Source organism: Pan troglodytes, chromosome 3 (assembly GCF_028858775.2).
Source record: "Pan troglodytes isolate AG18354 chromosome 3, NHGRI_mPanTro3-v2.0_pri, whole genome shotgun sequence".
NCBI lineage: Eukaryota > Metazoa > Chordata > Mammalia > Primates > Hominidae > Pan > Pan troglodytes.
This window is the reverse complement of record NC_072401.2, coordinates 71,481,634-71,499,808: the sequence shown is the minus strand read 5'-3', so window position 1 is coordinate 71,499,808 and position 18,175 is coordinate 71,481,634.

The following is an 18,175-nucleotide window of genomic DNA, read 5'->3' as shown; positions in this document are numbered from 1 at the left end:
TATTCATTAGAATCATCTCAGGTATATATTTTTTAAATGTTCAAAACCTATGGCTAGCCAATTAAACCAGAACATCTGGGTATAGAGCCAGAGCACTGACATTTTTTAAAAAGTATTTTACATTATTATAATGTAATGTCATATCATGAGAAATCTTAAAAAAAATTTAAATTCTAATGGGAAGAATCTGGTAGGCTGCACATGTTTCTGAGAGACAGAAAAGATAATCAATAGCAATGAGTCCTAAGAATTCTGAAAGAATATGGCACCAAAGCTGATGCAGAGACATAAACTTTAAATAAACGAAGGCGTTTTTCCCTCAGATTATAATATCAGAACAAAAGAAGAATATTTACAGTACATATACTTCTGTTTACTGGAGAGACAAAGGTGACAGCATTTGCATCTGATAAAAACTTCTATTTTCATCAGTGAAGCAGAGGAAAAGTAATATTCTGAGCATAAACAGATGTAAGGAGGTCAGAGGTTTACAGCAAGCTAACTTATTGGAGAAACATTGTGATCTTTCTGGGAAATATTGAGGTTCCTTATGAGACTAAAAACAAGAAATTATTAAAAACTTCTCAGACATGTGGGTTTTTTTTCCACCAGAAATGTTCATCTACCTGAGTGTAGTCATGGACAAAGCTTTTGATTGGGTTCACTGTGGATATAGATTTGCCATAAAGTTGCAATCGGAAGGAAGTGGTGCAGAGCAATCTGGGTATTTATAAGATTGTGATTGAAATGACAGTCTTATTGTTTAGAATTAATGCTGGATATAGAAGGAATATAGAGAAGACAACGCATACTTTATATCATATACTAGTGGCTTGATGATGTCTAAGAGCAGGAAAATGGAAACAGCAGAGACCGTAGCTAGAAAATGACATGTTGAAATTAACAATTTTGGACACAAACTCTATTTGACTTATTGGGAGAATATAAGGCCAGGTGGCAGAGAAATATTGGAAAATAAGTGATACGGTAGGCTTTGAGTCCTCACCCAAATCTCAACCCAAATTTCATCTTGAATTGTAATCCCAGGTGTTTAGACAAATGATTGGATTATGGGGGTGATTTCCCTCAAGCTGTTCTCATGACAGTGAGTGAGTTCTCATGAGATCTCGTGGTTTTATAAGCATCTGTCATTTCCCCTGCTTGCACTCCTTCTCTCTCTTGCCATGTGAGAAGGTCCAAGCTTGCTTCCCCTTCACTGTCTGCCATGATTGTAAGTTTCTTGAGGCCTCCCCAGCCATGCAGAACTGTGTGTCAATTAAACCTCTTTCCTTTATATATTACCCAGTCTCAGGTAGTATCTTTATTGCAGTGTGAAAATGGACTAATACAGAACATTGATACCAGTAGAGTGGGGTATTGCTATAAAGATACCCCAAAATGAGGAAGCAACATTGGAACTAGATAGCAGGCAGAGGTTGGAACAGTTTGGAGGGCTCAGAAGAAGACAAGAAGATGTAGGAAAGTTTGCAACTTCCTAGAGACTTGTTGAATGGTTTTGACCAAAATGCTGATAGTGATATTGACAATGAAGTCCAGGCTGATGTGGTCTCATATGGAGATGAGAAACATTGGGAAATGGAGTAAAGGTCTCTCTCATTATGCTTTAGCAAAGAGACTGGTGTCATTTTGCCCTTGCCTTAGAGATCTGTATAGCTTTGAGAGAGATGTTCTGAAATTGGAACTTAGCTTTAAAAAGGAAGCAGACCATAAAAGTTTTGAAAATATGCAGCCTGACCATGCGATAGAAAAGGAAAACACATTTTCTGGGAAGAAGTTTGAGCTGGCTATAGAAATTTGCATAAGTAAGGAGGAGCCAAATGTTAATTGTCAAGATAATGGGGAAATGTCTCCAGTCCATGTCAGAGACTTTCATGGCAGCCCCTCCCATCACAGACTCAGAGGCATAGGAGGGAAAACTAGTTTGCCAGGCCCAGGGCCCCACTCATGCTCTGTGCAGCCTCAGGACTTGGTGCCCTGCATTTTAGCCATGGCTAAAAGGGGCCAATATACAGTTCAGGTTGTTGCTTGAGAGGGTGCAAGCCACAAGCCTTGGTGGCTTCCACATGGTGTTGGGCCTGCAGTTACACAGAAGTCAAGAACTGAGGTTTGAAATCCTCTGTCAGGATTTTGGAGGTTGTATGGAAATGCCTGGATGTTTAGGCAGAAGTCTGCCACACAGGGGAAGCCCTCTTGGAGAACCTCTGCTAGGGCAGTGCAATGGGGAAATGTGGGGTTGGAGCCCCCATACAGATTCCTCACTGGGGCACTGCCTAGTAGAGCTGTGAGAAGAGGGCCACCATCCTCCAGACCCCAGAATGGTAGATCCACTGACAGCTTGCATTGTTTGCCTGGAAACACTGCAGTCACTCAACACCTGCTGTGAAAGCAGGCAGAGCAGGGGGCTGTACACTGCAAAGCCACAGGGGCAGAGCTTCCCAAGGCTGCAGGAGCCCACCTTTTGCATCAGTGTGCCCTGGATGTGAGACATGGAGTCAAAGGAGATTATTTCATAGCTTTAAGATTTAATAACTACCCCATTGGATTTTGGACTTGCATGGGGTCTGTAGATCCTTTGTTTGGGCCAATTTCTTCCATTTGGAATGGGAGCATTTATCCGTTGCCTGTATGCCCATTGTATCTTGGAAGTAACTAACTTTCTTTTGATTTTACAGACTCCTATGCAGAAGGGACTTGCTTTGTCTCAGATGAGACTTTGGACTTGGACATTTGAGTTAATGCTAAAATGAGTTAAGACTTTGGGGGAATGTGGGGAACACATGATTGGTTGTGAAATGTAAGGACATGAAATTTGGGAGGGGTCAGGGTGGAATGATATGTTTAGGCTTTGTGTCCCCACCAAAATCTCGTCTTGAATTGTAATCCCCAGGGGTTTAGGCAGGACCTGGTGGGAAGTGATTGGATTATGGGGGCAGTTCCCCTCATGCTTTTCTTATGATACTGAGTTCTCACAAGATCTGATGGTTTATTAAGTGTCTGTCATTTCCCCTGTTTGCACTCCTTCTCTCTCCTGCTGCCATGTGAGATGTTCCAAGCTTGCTTCTCCTTCACCTTTGGCCAGGATTGTAAGTTTCCTGAGGGCTCCCAAGCCATGTGGATCTGTGAGTCAATTTAACCTCTTTCCTTTCAAAATTACTCAGTCTCAGGTAGTATCTTTGTAGCAGTGTGAAAACAGAGTAATACTATAAGCTTCTGGTGATAAAGAGCTATAAAGTCTGATTTGCTAGTATGTTTTGGAATGAACCTTTTGATGGGAATTAATATGTTAGAATAATAAGGTTTAGGTTGAGAAGTATAGATGTAGAAAGCTTCATTGATTAATGACTAATGGTTTGGAAATTTGGAGACTGCTACACTAAGGAGAAGGAGTAGTATAGTATATGTGGTTAACTCATAGGAGCAGGATTTATCAAGCTGGGAGAGTAACTACGTGGAAAAAAACATTGGAGAGTTACGAGGACACCATTTCTACCATTTGATCTTGAGGTACATAGGGTATAAGAGAGACAGCTGTGGTGGACCATCATAGATTACTCAATTTCAGTTACAATATGGGTGGCAGAAATTCTGATATATGATAGGTTAGTACACAGTACAGGGAGCTAAGAGGAGTTGGGATGATGTTTGGAGGAGAGATATCCTGAGAACTCTCCTTTCTTAATGTCAACATTAGGATTTCTACTGATTTGTTATAGGTGATTTGAGTGTCTTCTGCTTTTGGGAAGGAAGATGGGTTTTATCAGACAAGCTCTACATGTCTTTTCCAGTGCTTTGAGGCTTGGCATGCTCTATAGTTCACATGAAACCATCAGTGCTTTAAAGTTGCCTAAAGTAATTGTAAAATACAGTACTGATCTGTGAAGTGATATAACTCAAACCCAAAATATAAAATAATTAGGAGTGCCTAATAGGATATAGGATACTTTCCTGAGAGCTAGAGCTCTGTCTGCATGGTAACACCATACCTTTAACTGTTGTAAGCTGCTTTGGTTACTGTTATCTCATTTATTAGAGCTGAATATAGAAATAGTGAAAATGAATCTCACTGTGACATAGACTTCTTTCTAGAGTCACATAAACTTTCCCAAAGTTCTCCAACACTGATGAAACACATACAGAACAAATGTTTCTCTATTGAGTCAACTAATAGTACAATAGTTTAGTACTATTATTAGTACACATTCATTTATCATGTTTAATACCATTATTACTATTACTATGCTTAGTACTATTATTTCTGTTAGTTTATAATAGTTTAATACTATTATTAGTACACATGCCAATTGCTGTCTTTTCCTTTCTGTGATGTTATCTGAGACCTAAAACACAAATATTTATTAAAACACGTAAACCTCACTTAATTGAATTGGTATTTTGAACACTGGTTCTTTGAGATCTAGTGGTATTTTCTTGTAAAAGATTCACCACTGATGTAATTTAAGCTTTTAAATGTGACCTTTAAAATATCAACATGTATTTCTATCAGTCACAAAGCATATCAGTAATGTGAACATGGTGATATAATATAAATCATGATTTAAAGTAAAAATGATAACCATTAAAAGGAGTAAAATAGGACTCTAGGAATGCAGAAGTAGTAAATGCAAGAAGGACCCACCACCTCTGAGACTGAGAAAGGTACTAAGAATTTGGGAGAACACCATCTGTCCCTACCTCTATCCATCTAAGGCTGAGATTCTGAACTTGTTTGGGTAGTGTGTGGCTACCACAGGAATACACAGCCTACCAGAGGCAGAGACTTTGCCAGAAGGAAGAGGTGAGGACTATAAGGGTAAATTATTAGGAGACAAACATTTCATAAGCAGATGAAGACAAGGTGAAGCGAGTTTACAATAATGGTCCAGTAGATCACCAAGAAGCTTGCTGGAGGAGCAGGCAAGCTGGAGCTGGTCTCTGAGATCCACTGAGATGAACACCGTGAGCCTCTACAGGCATACCTTCTAGCAGACATGCAGACAACAAAACAATAACACATCAAAACCAGGGAGAAAGACATTTTACATTTGCTTTAGCCTTATAATGACCCTCCACTATCCCTACAAAATGGCCAAGCATTTCATTAGCTGGCAAAGGATAAATGTTTACAGAGTTCAGTCCTGGAATCATGAGGCCTCATGAAAGCATGATTTGGAACGGAGGGGCAATACACTGATAACTGTCCCAGCTTCCACATAGAAAAATTAGAAAATACTTCCTCATTCTGGGGTCTCAGTGGCAGAAGAGCAAACGTGACTGCCACATACACACAATTTACCAATATCACTTTAGGCTTCAACATATTCAGTTCTCAAGGAACAATTACTGAGTAATTAAGCAATATGAAGTAATTAATTGATTTTTCTATTGAAATGTCAATTTAGACATCACCGAACAATTATAAACCTCAGTACATAAAGATTGTTCTTATATAAGATATAAAAAAGCATTTATAAGTGAGGAATTTTATTTTTTAAGCATTTTAAATATGATATGCTAGTTTTGCATGTGGATATAAATACAGGTATGAACTGGAGCAACTCCTGTTTCTAAACATTCCATCTCTGCCCATCATCACATACCAACCCCAGATAGTACTTAGAGCCTTTAGTTAATTCTCTTCGTCAACTTCCTCTTCGGAAATGAAAATTTTCCTAAGAGGATTATCTTATTTAACTGCTGTTAGTTCCCTCTAGAGTCAAATATATATGCAGTTTTTAAAAAGGCATTATTACTGTGCAGAGAAGAAAAGTGCATTACCATTGGTTCTCAAACTTCAGTCTTATCAGAAGCCAGATGTTACATCTGAATCATGGTCTAAAACCCATATGTATTTTTAAAAATATTCTCAGATTTTTATATCTTGACATGGATTTGAAGGTTATCTTGCCCAATTATTCAAATTATTCATATTTACACTTGAGGGGAGGTCAAGGGCATGTAACTCATGATCAAGTTTACTTACTGAGTATACAATACTTACTGAGAATACAATTAGACCCATGTCATCTGAATGTTCAGTCTAATTCGACTTCCTCTTACAACTGCAGAGGTCAAACCAGTTATAAAAAAAGACAACGGACAAAAGAAGAAGAGCTTAAAAGGATGGACAGAGATTCATGAAAGCGAAAGTGGGAAAATTGTGATAGACATCTAAGCATTTTCACTGGGACATGGCCTGATTCTAACTATAATTGCCTCAGCATCAAACCAGCTCATCGATTCAAAAAATCTTTGGCCATCTTATCAGCTGATTTTTGTGGCTGTTGTTGTTTTTATTGGTCTCTCTATATAACAGCCTATGGTTGGCTTGGCTGCCTTTGCATTTCTCATTGCATTGACCCTGTAAGCTAACTAAATAATTTGGTCTTTTTTCTATGCTTCCAGAATAAATGGAATCCTGCCTGTGAAAGATAAATAGCATTGTTAATCAGCATCTATAAACCATGCTTAACAAATGGCAATACAAAATGCCCAACAAGAAAATTTAGTTGCTTTTTTTCAATTTGCCTTTACTCAGTATAACTCATGTAGAATAGCAAAATATTTCCAAGTGGTGTTCAGGCTGTGGGGAAAACTGAGGTCACTATGTGCAGCATGGTCATAGGGCATATATTGAAGAGAATCTTAGATTGCAAATAATTTCTGGAAAGTAGAGGCCAACCCACTGGGTATTTAGCCTCAAGAATAATACAAGATGATACCAATACATTGAGCATATTTTTCAATTTCACAATGATCTCTTATTCTTGAGAATTGCCTCCTTAACCCCCAGGGATTAAGAGCTGTTGTACTATATGACACTGTCATTTTGGCCACAATTAATCAGACAAGAGATAAGGTGCTGCCTCATGCTGAGCCAATCATAGTGTGTTTCTTGAGAATTCTGGATTGGGACTCACAGACACTGTATGAGTCTCTTTGTCTATAGCTAGAATTGTAAATGATAAACTCAGAAACTGTGGGGTGCCCATCCTCAAGCATGAGAGTGGACAGAGATGGGGACTATGGCATTTAAAAGCTGACACAGATATTTGAGACAGAGAAAACTATAAGCCATAAAATTCATCTTGGATTTTTCATTCCTGGTTCCAAAACCTTGGAAATAACAATTGTCCTTTTCATCCTTTTATTAATTTCTTCACTTTTTGCTGAAGCTAGCTCCAGGATAATTTTTTAAATCACACTGAATTTTTTTCATTTAATGTATACCATTTTTCCTTTCATCAGACCATCAACATTTATTTAACACATGTGGCCAAATGCTTTACAAAGAAAGAATAAATGAACAAATTAAACCATATGAGAAGGTCAATGAAATTAATGACTCTGGTTTATGTTGATACTGTCAACAACAGATATTCTGTCCAGCTTTTTAAAGCTCGTTTTTAATCCCAATGAATCATTCACACAGTTTATTTTTCCCTTTAATATTTATTGACTGTTTCTATATAAACCAACACCAGCTTCAGAAAAAGCACTTTGACAGATGATTTCTTTGTATGTTTTATTTTTAAAGAATTAAAGAAATAAAAAAATAAAGAAATGATTGACACATGTCTTCTAACATTTAGCAGTTTGATAGCATTTCCTAGGAGATTTTTGTGATACAGGATATTGCAGCAAATTTAAGGAAAAACAAGGATAAATAGTTTAAAATATCTGCCATTTATTTAGGCTCTTATGATCAAGTTATCAAGCAAATGGGAGGTTGTGTTAATAGAATATATAAAAACTGTCAGTACACATAAAAAATTATTATTATTAATATTAATATTGGTAAGCATAAAATAATTGTGGCAGTTGTTGAAGTACTAGTAGCAGAGTAGCTGACATTTAACAAATACCTATTCTGAGCCTGGAACTCTACTACAACTTGTATGATTTTTCTCATTAATCTTCATAGCAGCTATGATAACAGTTATTATCATTTTAAAGATGAGGAAACAGAAAATTTGTGGCGTTAATAGTCATTTAAAAAGGTGTTTCAGATTCAACTGAGTATTTTAATTTTATATTTTGAGAAAATAAATTTTAATATATGAGAATTATACTTTAAATTTGAAACATACTCATTATAATTTTCCTTTTAAGGTTTTCCCTCCTGTCACGTTCATCCTTATTAAAGCAGGTCTTCTCCATATCTTTAAGTGTTTAATAAGGAATATGAAAAAGTAATTATTGCATCTTTCAACCAAAAGATTAAACCCAAAGTGTCTTGTCTCAGTGTCAGAGAGCTAAACATTATTGTCTGGGGGACAGAAGCACTTACATCTTTTGTTGTCCTTTCTTCATTATTTCATAACTTTTTCTCCTTCTTTCTGCTGTTAATTTTCCCCTCAAGGTATGACATCCTCTGATATTTGAAAATGAATGACGGTTTCCTCCAAGTTTAGTGTGACTAGGTTGTTAAGATTATAAATGTGTATTCTCAGACACGTGAACATTGTTCACAAATTGGATTTTTGAAGTGTTAGCAATGTCCTCTTTGAGGGATTAATCTCTCCTTCAATAGAGATGGGGAGGAGGAGGAGCAACGCAAGTGCAATATTCGACAGACTTTATCGCACTCAGTTTTTAAAGCTTGAGACCCCGAGTTATCTCTTGAGCAATTTTTCTTCTTTTTATCTCATGTTTCTGCTTTGCCAGCTAGATCACACATTTTTAGTGCATCGCCAGAGTTTTCTGTATGCATCCTCAATGTATTTTCATCCCTATTTTCATGTCAGTTCATCTTATTTCAAGGATTTAAAGGCAAGAGCCTCAGTAAAAACATTTTACTTCACATATCTTCACCTTGTAAAATCCAGAGGAATAAATGGAACAAAAGGTGTGAGTTTGAAAGCGTCTTAATCAAAGACAGGGCTGCCCCTTTATTCTTCAGGGAAAGCTTCAGCTTTACCAAAGGAGGCAACTCTACTGTGGAAATTTTCATTCTAGGGAAGAAGTCTAAGAGCACATTTTGTCCTTTCTTCACTCCTAGATACCAACTAGAACTTTCAGGAAAATGTTTTGAAAAATCCAGTATATATAACCCCCTCTCTGATGTAAGAGGATTGCTTCTGGTGGGTAGAAACTTGTCAGGGACGCCAAATCTTGCAAGTAATTGGCAGGGAACTCCATGGTCTCTTTCCATAAACATCTGAGAGTCCTGTTCAAATAGAGTTTTCACTACAATCGTGTTTCTTTAGGGCATTTGCAAACTAACCACTATTCAATTTTGTTGCCGCATGCTGAAGACTAGCTCAATTAAATTATCAGAAATAGGGAGTCAAAGTATTGCAGACTACAAGGACAGAGAAATTATGACAGGCGCAGATTTCACAGGAGTAATTTTTCAATTACTGGAAAATATTGTATGTATTATTATTTCATTAAATAAATACAAAAATTTAAAGATTCTTCTAAAGAGATGAAGAAAAAGGAAAGGAAGAGCAATAGCAAGATAATGTGCACACACACTCATGAAAAAGAGAGAAAAACCGAATTGCAGCAAATTGATCCCTTGTTTTGATAAAATGTTTTCTCTGTTATAAAACAAACTTTGATTATTAGATGACTAATAAAGTTTTTTAGCAGAAACAAATAAAAGCATAATATTCTTTGTTCTGTGCAGGAAATTCTTCTAAGAGACGTCTTCCAAATGTTGATTCCTTTAATTCTTATACCTGCAGGTAAATGCTGTTGGTATACCTCAATTTGAAACTGAGATGTGAAGAGGTTAAATAAATTGCCCAAAGTTAACATAGTTTGTAAGTAACGTAACAGGATTACAAGACAAGCTATTGGTTGCAGAGTCTGATCTTAACTGTGTGGTGCTACTTCTCAATAAGAATGGAGGCCATACAAATCTGAACATGTAAAACTATACCTTCAATAACAGGTTCACTAATAACCCTCAGGATGCATGTAAATCCTATGTGTGTGTGTGTGTGTGTGTGTCTGTGTGTGAAGACAGAGAGAGAGCAATCCTATCTTTTATTAATTTACAATCAGTATGACTCCCAAAAGTTTAAAATGTTTGGTTCTAGTTTATTTTTGGATGGCCATGGAATGTGTATGCCTGCACCTGTGTGCTTTGTGTGCCTATTTATTCAAAAAATAAGAGATATATTTGCTAATTTGAAAAATGTTGTGGGGTAAGGAAAGATTAGTACAAAATTCTGGGTTCAAAAGAAGCAAGAAAGAGAAGTCAGTCTTCAGAAAGTGAAACTGGCCCTGTTTCAGAAGTATCCTTATTTGGAAGTTTCTAAAAACATAATTTGTTTATGCATTATTCATGCACTTGCATGTACATATACAGGCCCACAGATTCACATTATACTGAAAGAGAACTAGGGAAGAACTTAAGCCTTGTGAAACAAAACACGCTTATTTCTGCAGTGTTATTCCACTTCTGACAGATCACGTTTCTGAATGCTTGATGCTGAGTTTCTATAGCTGGCTCAAACCTGCTGTTAAATTAAGATATAAATGATGAATTTGAATTCTACCACTGCCGTTTATCTAGAGGCAGGCTTTCTTAAGATCCAAAACTCTTGTTCTCCCAAAACAGAACAGTTATTTCCAGTTACTATTTTAATGACCTAAGGAAGCTAAAGATGGGAAAGCAAACACTATAATGGCAAAATTTGTGTTTATGAGGTCATGGTTACTACTGTAGTCAAGGGCAACTGCTAGTAACTTTTGATTTTCATCCCCATAATCCGCTAAAAGAGATATTGAAATAATAAGATGGGGGAAGATTAATTTTGGCTTCTTTCTTCAAATAGTATTTAGCTAACAAATATTGTATACATGGTGATTTAAAAATAATTACAGTATGATTAATGTAAATAATATATTTTAATATTTCATATTTTATAATGTTTTCAGGATATAGGGTTCTTTTTTAATAGTCTTTCAGGAAAGGCATGGAGAATATTTATTTTTTATTTTGTTAAAAGGTATTGGAATGATACATAGAGTTTAGTCATTTGTATAAGGACACGTAGTGATAAATGAATTACAATTTGAAGTCACCTGTGTGGTATAGGGCAGTACTTTTGAAAACTGTAGTATATGTAAGAATCACCTAGAGAGCAAGCTAAAACAGATTCCTGAGTCTCACCCCTATAGATTGTGATTTAGTAGATCAGAAATAGGACCAATATAGGCATTTTCAAAGCTCCCCGGCGATGCTCACACTGCTGCTCCACAGATCATGCTTTGAGCAGCTGGTTCAGGCAAATCTGCAATCTAATCCTAGTTGAACTAATTTTAATTGTCTTTTTCTGTAAGTTATTTAAGCTCCTTAAGCCACATTCTCCTCACTTTTACATTAAGGAAAATTATACTTACTTTCGTTATGAGAATTAAATTAAAAAATATATATGTTTAAAATGTCTAGTCTGTCATAAGAGCTCATAATAAGTGCCCTAACTCCACTCTGCTCTCTGTGGAGCCATCCTGTGGAGTTTATTGATCTCTCCAGTTCTTTTTTCTCAAGATTGCCCCTCTATTCCCATTCTGATGGAATGGAGCAAACTTTAATGCTTCATTCTGACATCTTCCTGAGAAGGTATTGAACCGAAAATTCAGCAGTTGAGAGAATTATTTATTATTAGAAATAAGTATTAAGTTCTTTTTATGACACTAGCTCCCTCCCAAGTTTGTAATACATTAATCTTTTTAATGTGCTTTTCAGAGTTATACCACAAGAAGTGACTCATTAATTCAGACCATTCTGAAAAACTGAATGTGAGAATTTCAGAAAAGTCAAGGCTGAAGTTGGGCTTTTCACTATTTGTGGAAACAAATTTAGTTTAGTGAATATATTGATATGAGTATAAAATAATTTTAAGAAATTTATTTAAGTTAATTGACATAGTGGACTAAACCAAAGCACTTAATATGAAGTTATTTGAATTCTACACATTTTATTTGGTTTGCTGTATTATAACTATGAGCTTAGATTTTCAAATCATCACTAAACAAAACTTTAATAAAATATGTTTCCATCAATACAGTTTTAAAAAGTCATCAAACTACTTTCATAGAGCATTTAAAATAATTGTTTTTTAAATATAGCATTTTAAATTTTGGTGTTACCACATATTTTGAATATACTTTATTGAGATGTCTATAAGAAAATGTGTGCTAATGTAGAACCAAATATTCAAATTAATGCATATTAATTATATCTTCAAAAAAGTGAGGTTAGAGATGAGTTCTCACACTTCTTTTAATTTGGTAAAAAGCGGAGGACATTATTTTTAAAATAGTGTTACTTAAATTAACAATTTCTGTAGCTTTATTCTAGAAAGAAAAAGAAGGATGGTACAATACAATGAAAACATTTTGGATTTCACATGATTTAAACCCAAATAATACTTTTCAACATTTTCTCAGATATAGGACATATAAACACATCATTTCAACTAGTATTTAATGTGGATCATATTCTAGTAAAGCCTTATTGATCTGTGTTGATGAATGTGTTAGGGGATAAACGAATGTGGAAAATACTTGGATAGCTTTTTCAATTCTATCACTGGAGAAGCACCTGACTGAATTAACTCTCCTCTTTCTAATTTGCTCTTATCTCATCATAGGTTTTAGATGTCATAGGTTTTACCTAGTATCTAACTTACAATTTATCATTTTATTTTTTATCTCTGAATGCTTCTTATACAGCCTGGATGATGCTGAAAACTAATTATCCAGTGTTTTAATTTCCCTGACTTGCCCTTGGGAAGCTCCTCAAATTTGTTCTCATATTAGTTCCATTTAGCACAGCCCTGTGTTTTCAGGACAAGAAATATCTTTTTGTTATGTCCTGCTCATGAAGGCAGGTGCTGGATATTTGGAACTTAACAGTGTGAATATCTCTTAATGGTAATGGAACAAAGTGAAATTCTGCATAACTAATGTTTTTGAAGCTTCATGAAATATCTCTTATTGAAATGAAAAGTGTCTAGAAATTCTCTGAAATCACTTCAATAAAGACATAATTATAATTAGGAGATTGATTACCAGCTACACAAATGAAATAAAAAACATAAAAATGCAAACAGACCTCATTCACATATGATACTTAACCTAGATATCATCCAGTCCTTTCAGACCTGGGAGATCTTGATAGCACCATTGTAAAATTCTGATTTCAGATCCTGGGACAGTTCCTTTCCTGATTTTTTGTTCACTGCCAGGTTACTTAATGTCTTTACAGCCTCTATTGCTTCCTGGAATTCTATGTTCATGTGACTTGTCTTTTTGCATTGCAATCTCTTGAATATGAAATTCACCACATGCTATACTACAAAATTATTGCAATTTAAACAAAATATTTGTGATGCATTTGGAATTCATGGAAAGGTTGGGGTTCATGAGAAGTAACATTTCATGCAATTTAAGTCAGGTAGAATCAGTTTTCAATGCTTGTGACTAAAATAACTACAGATAATTTTTTAAAGCTACATATTAAAACCAATTCCAAATTTATGTGTTTCTAAGATACAATATAAAATTTTAAAGTTTGCATATGTCAAGTTCCAATTACATGGAATAAACAAATATTCTTTTTTATTCTTAGGTAGAGGTCCCTAAAAAGGGAGAAATTACAAACATTTTTTCCTAGAAATGGAGAGGACTTAATATTTAATGCTATTCTGATGGCTTTGCATTGAAATTGGTCAAGCTGACTAGGCTGAGATTATTTTCCAAAATTTTCTTTCAAGTTACAGTGGGACACAAGAGAAATTCTTGTGTGAGTTTTGGAGGGCAGAGGTGATACTCATACTCCAAAGTTAAAGGCACAAAGTTTCAATTGGTCCTCATGGGTTCCAGGACATGCTTGTGGGTTCTAGTATGTTCTTGCTTTCCCCTACTTTAATCTTTCTTTCTTTCCAAACTGCCTGATTGTAGACTTCAGTTCCACATCATACTCAGAGTCAGTGGCTTTATAGAGACCTCTTAACTAACTCCCAATATTGCATGCAGAAAAAACATCATAACAGGTCTCTTAATATATTTATATGTGCTCAAACCTGCTTAGGTTTAAGGCATTAATGTTAATGTTTGCAGCAGTAAAGTGGTTACTGCTAGTCCATGGCATGCATGGCCAATAGTTTATCCAACTATCACCGGTAAATACCTGTAATGAATTGCCTATAATAAGGCAATGGGTGATATATTCTGATAAGGTTTGGCTGTGTCTCCACCAAAATCTCATCTTGAATTGTAGCTCCCATAATTCCCACATGTCATGGGAGGAATCTGGTGGGAGATAATTGGATCATGGGGGTGGGGTTTTCCCATGCTGCTCTCCTGATAGTGAATAAGTCTCATGAAATCTAATGGTTTTATAAAGGGGGGTTTTCCTGCACACTCTCTTTGCGCCTGCCACCGTGTAAGATGTGACTTTGCTCCTCCTTCACCTTCCACCACGATTCTGAGGCTTCATCTATTTGGAACTCAATTAAACCTCTTTCCTTTATAAATTACCCAGTCCTTGATATATCTTTATTACCATCATGAGAATGGATTAATACAGTAAATTGGTACCAGTAGAATGTGGCATTGCTGTAAAGATACCTGAAAATTTGGAAGTGACTTTAGAACTGGGTAACAGGAAGAGGTGGAAGACTGTGGAAACCTCAGAAGAAGATAGGAAAATGTGGAAAAGTTTGGAACTTTCTAGAGACTTGGAGGGCTCAGAAAACAGAAAAATATGGGAGATTTTGGAATTTCCTAGAGACTTGTTGAATAGGTTTACCCAAAATGCTGATAGTGATATGGACAATAAGGTCCAGGCTGAGTTGGTCTCAGATGGTGTATTAGTACATTTTCACACTACTAATAAAGACACATTTGAAACTGAGAACAAAAAGAGGTTCAATTGGACTTACAGTTCCACATGGCTGGGGAGGCCTCAGAATCATGGCAGGAGGTGAAAAGCACTTCTTACATGGTCATTGAAAGAGAAAATGAGGAAGAAGCAAAAATGGAAACCCCTAATAAACCCCATCAGATTTCATGATACTTATTCACTATTATGAGAGTAGCACAGGAAAGACTGGCCCCCATGATTCAATTATCTCCCCTGGGTCCCTCCCACAACACATGGGAATAGTGGGAGATACAATTCAAGTTGAGATTTGGGTTGGGACACAGCCAAACCATATCAGATGGAGATAAGGAACTTGTTGAGAACTGGAGTAAAGGTCACTCTTGCTATGCAAAGAGGCTGGCAGCATTTTGCCTCTCCCCTAGAGATCTGTGGAACTTTGAACATCACAGGCCTGAAGGCCTAGGAGGCAAAAATGGTTTTGTGAGCTGGGTCCACAAAATCCTACTGTATTCAGCCTCAGAACATGGTGTCCCACATCCCAACTGTTTCAGCTCCAGCTGTGGCTAAAAGGGGCCAACATACATCTCAGGCTGTTGCTTCATGTGGTCCAAGTTCCAGCCTTGGTGGCTTACACATGATGTTAGAACTGTGGGTACACAGAAGTTAAGAATTGAGGTTTGGGAACCACCGCCTAGATTTCAGAGGATGTATGAAAATGCCTGGATATCCAGGCAAAAGTTTGCTGCAAAGGTGGGGCCATGATGGAGAACATCTGATAAGGCAGTATGGAAGAGAAATGTGATGTTTGAGCCCACACACAGAGTCCCCACTGAGGCACTTCCTAGTGGAGCTGTAAGAAGAGGGTCATCATCCTCCAAAACCCAGAATTGTAGATCCATCAACACGTTGTATCATGTGCCTGGAAAAGCCACAGACATTCAATGCCAGTCTGTGAAAGCAGCCAGGAGGAGAGTTGTACTCTGCAAAGCCACAAGGGCAGAGCACCCAAGGCTGTGGGAGTCTACCTCTTGCATCAGTGTGACCTGGATGTGAGACATGGAGTCAAAGGAGACCATCTTGGAACCTTAAGGTTTAATGACTGCCCTATTGGATTTTGGACTTGCGTGGGGCCTGTAGCCCCTTTGTTTTGGCAAATTTCTCTCATTTGGAGTGGGTATATTTAACCAATGTCTTTATCTCCATTGTATCTGGGAAGTAATTAACTTGATTTTGATTTTACAGGCTCATGCGCAGAAGGGACTTGCCTTCTCTCAGATGAGACTTTGGACGGCAGACTTTTGGGTTAATGCTGAAATGAGTTAAGACTTTGGGGGACTGTTGGGAATGCATGACTGGTTTTGAAATGTGAAGTCATTAGATTTGGCAGGGGCCAGGGTGAAGTGATATGATTTGTCTGTGTCCCCACCTAAATCTCATCTTGAATTGTAGCTCCTATAATTCCCATGTGTCATGGGAGGGACCCACTGGGTGGTAATTGAATCATGGGGGTGACCTTTTCCATACTGTTCTTGTGATAGTGAGTAAGTATCACCAGATCTGATGGGTTTTATAAAGCAGAGTTCTCCTGCACATGCTCTTTTTGCCTGCCAGCACATAAGACATGACTTTGTTCCTCCTCAACTCCTCCCACTATAATTGTGAAGACTCCCTGCAATATGGAACTGCGAGTAAATTAAACATCTTTCCTTTATAAATTACCCAATAATTTACCCAATTATAAATTATCCAATCTTGGGTATGTCTTTATGTATTAGCAGAATGAGAAAGGACTAATACATATTCTCTACCATAGAACACGTAAGTGGAAAGTAAGAGAGATGTGGAGTTATCACACGATCCAGCTGGAAACCTCTGTGGCTGGTGGCACCTTCTACCTGAGTATTGCTCATGCCCAGTGGGCTCATTCCACTTATTCTGCCCAGCAGGCTGTGCTCAGCTCATGCTTCTGGCCTGGATCTCACACCTGTCAATTGTGAGCCAGGCATGGAGAGGCAAAGCGTGTATGAGTGAGTGAGCCTAGGGTCCAGCCACCACACACAGTCAGGCACGCTGGTTCTTGCAACGAGGCAGGCAGCTCCAAATGCCGGCACAGGTGCTAGCTCTGTGCAACGCTGCAGCTGGACAAGATGTACTGCATGTGGCTTCTGCTACAGGTACTTGAATCTGGATGAGGGGAGTGTGGTAGCACCCAGAAGCTTGAAGACACGAGGAACTGCAGAAGCCCAAAGAGAGTTTCACAGCCCTGGCTCAGGGAGCCGTTAGATCTGGGCTCCCCAAAGAGCTGCAGCTCTTCTCTCCTTCTCGTTGCTCATATCTGCAAGGTGGTGAGTAGTGTAGGTGAGGGGGTGGCATGTTTTAATCCTGTTTGTGTTATAGCTCTTTTAGTCCTGCCATTTAGTGGGTCCTGAGTTCTTGTCCCACATCTAAAAAGAATGAGGTATGCAGACAACTGGGGGGTGAACAAGGCAGAGAGGAGCTTCATTGAGCAGCATAACAGTTCTCAGGAGACCTGAAGTGTTTAGCTCCCTTCCACAGGGAATCCTGACATCTGTGCAGCCCTCATTGGAAAGGAGACCTGGAGTTGGCAGCTCCTATCCACAGGCAAGCTGTCCCATCATCTACCCAGAGTCTGACTGAGTCTAGGGTTTTTATGCACTTCAGAGGAGAGGAAGTACATGCTGATTGATTCATGGGTGGCCCCGGGTGGGCCCAGAAAATGCACCATATGTTCTAGTCTGTGGAACTGGAAGCCCAGCCCCCAGGCTTCAGGCCATCACTGGCTTGAAGATGAGGCTTCATGGACACCCATCCCTTTCCACTCAGGAGCCTGTCTGCCTCCTGCCCCCATTAACCTGCAGTCCTTGGTGCCCACAGTACCCAGGCTGTTCATGCCAAGTGGTACCTGCAGGCCCACACCAAACTGCATTTAGCCCCACCTCAGTCTCCCTCCCATGTTCATTAGCCCCACCTCAGTCTCCCTCCCATGTTCATGGGTGTCTAAAGTCTGGAGAGGGCTGAGGTTGCAGGGGGCTGGTGTGTCAACACTGCCCCGAATGTGTGCACACCCAGCAAACTCATGACAGAGCCTGGGCTTGGCCTCAACTTTGCTCCAAAATCAGAGCAGGCATCAAGAGCAGGGAGAGGCCAGGCAGTGGGAGTAGGTACTTCTGAGCCTGCAGGGGCAAGGAGCTTCCCATGTCACCAAGAGCACAGGGAAGCCCGGGTCCACAGCCACTGCTGGGCAGCTGCAGCTATGCCTGGGAGGGCAGCCCTGCCCCTCCAACTCAG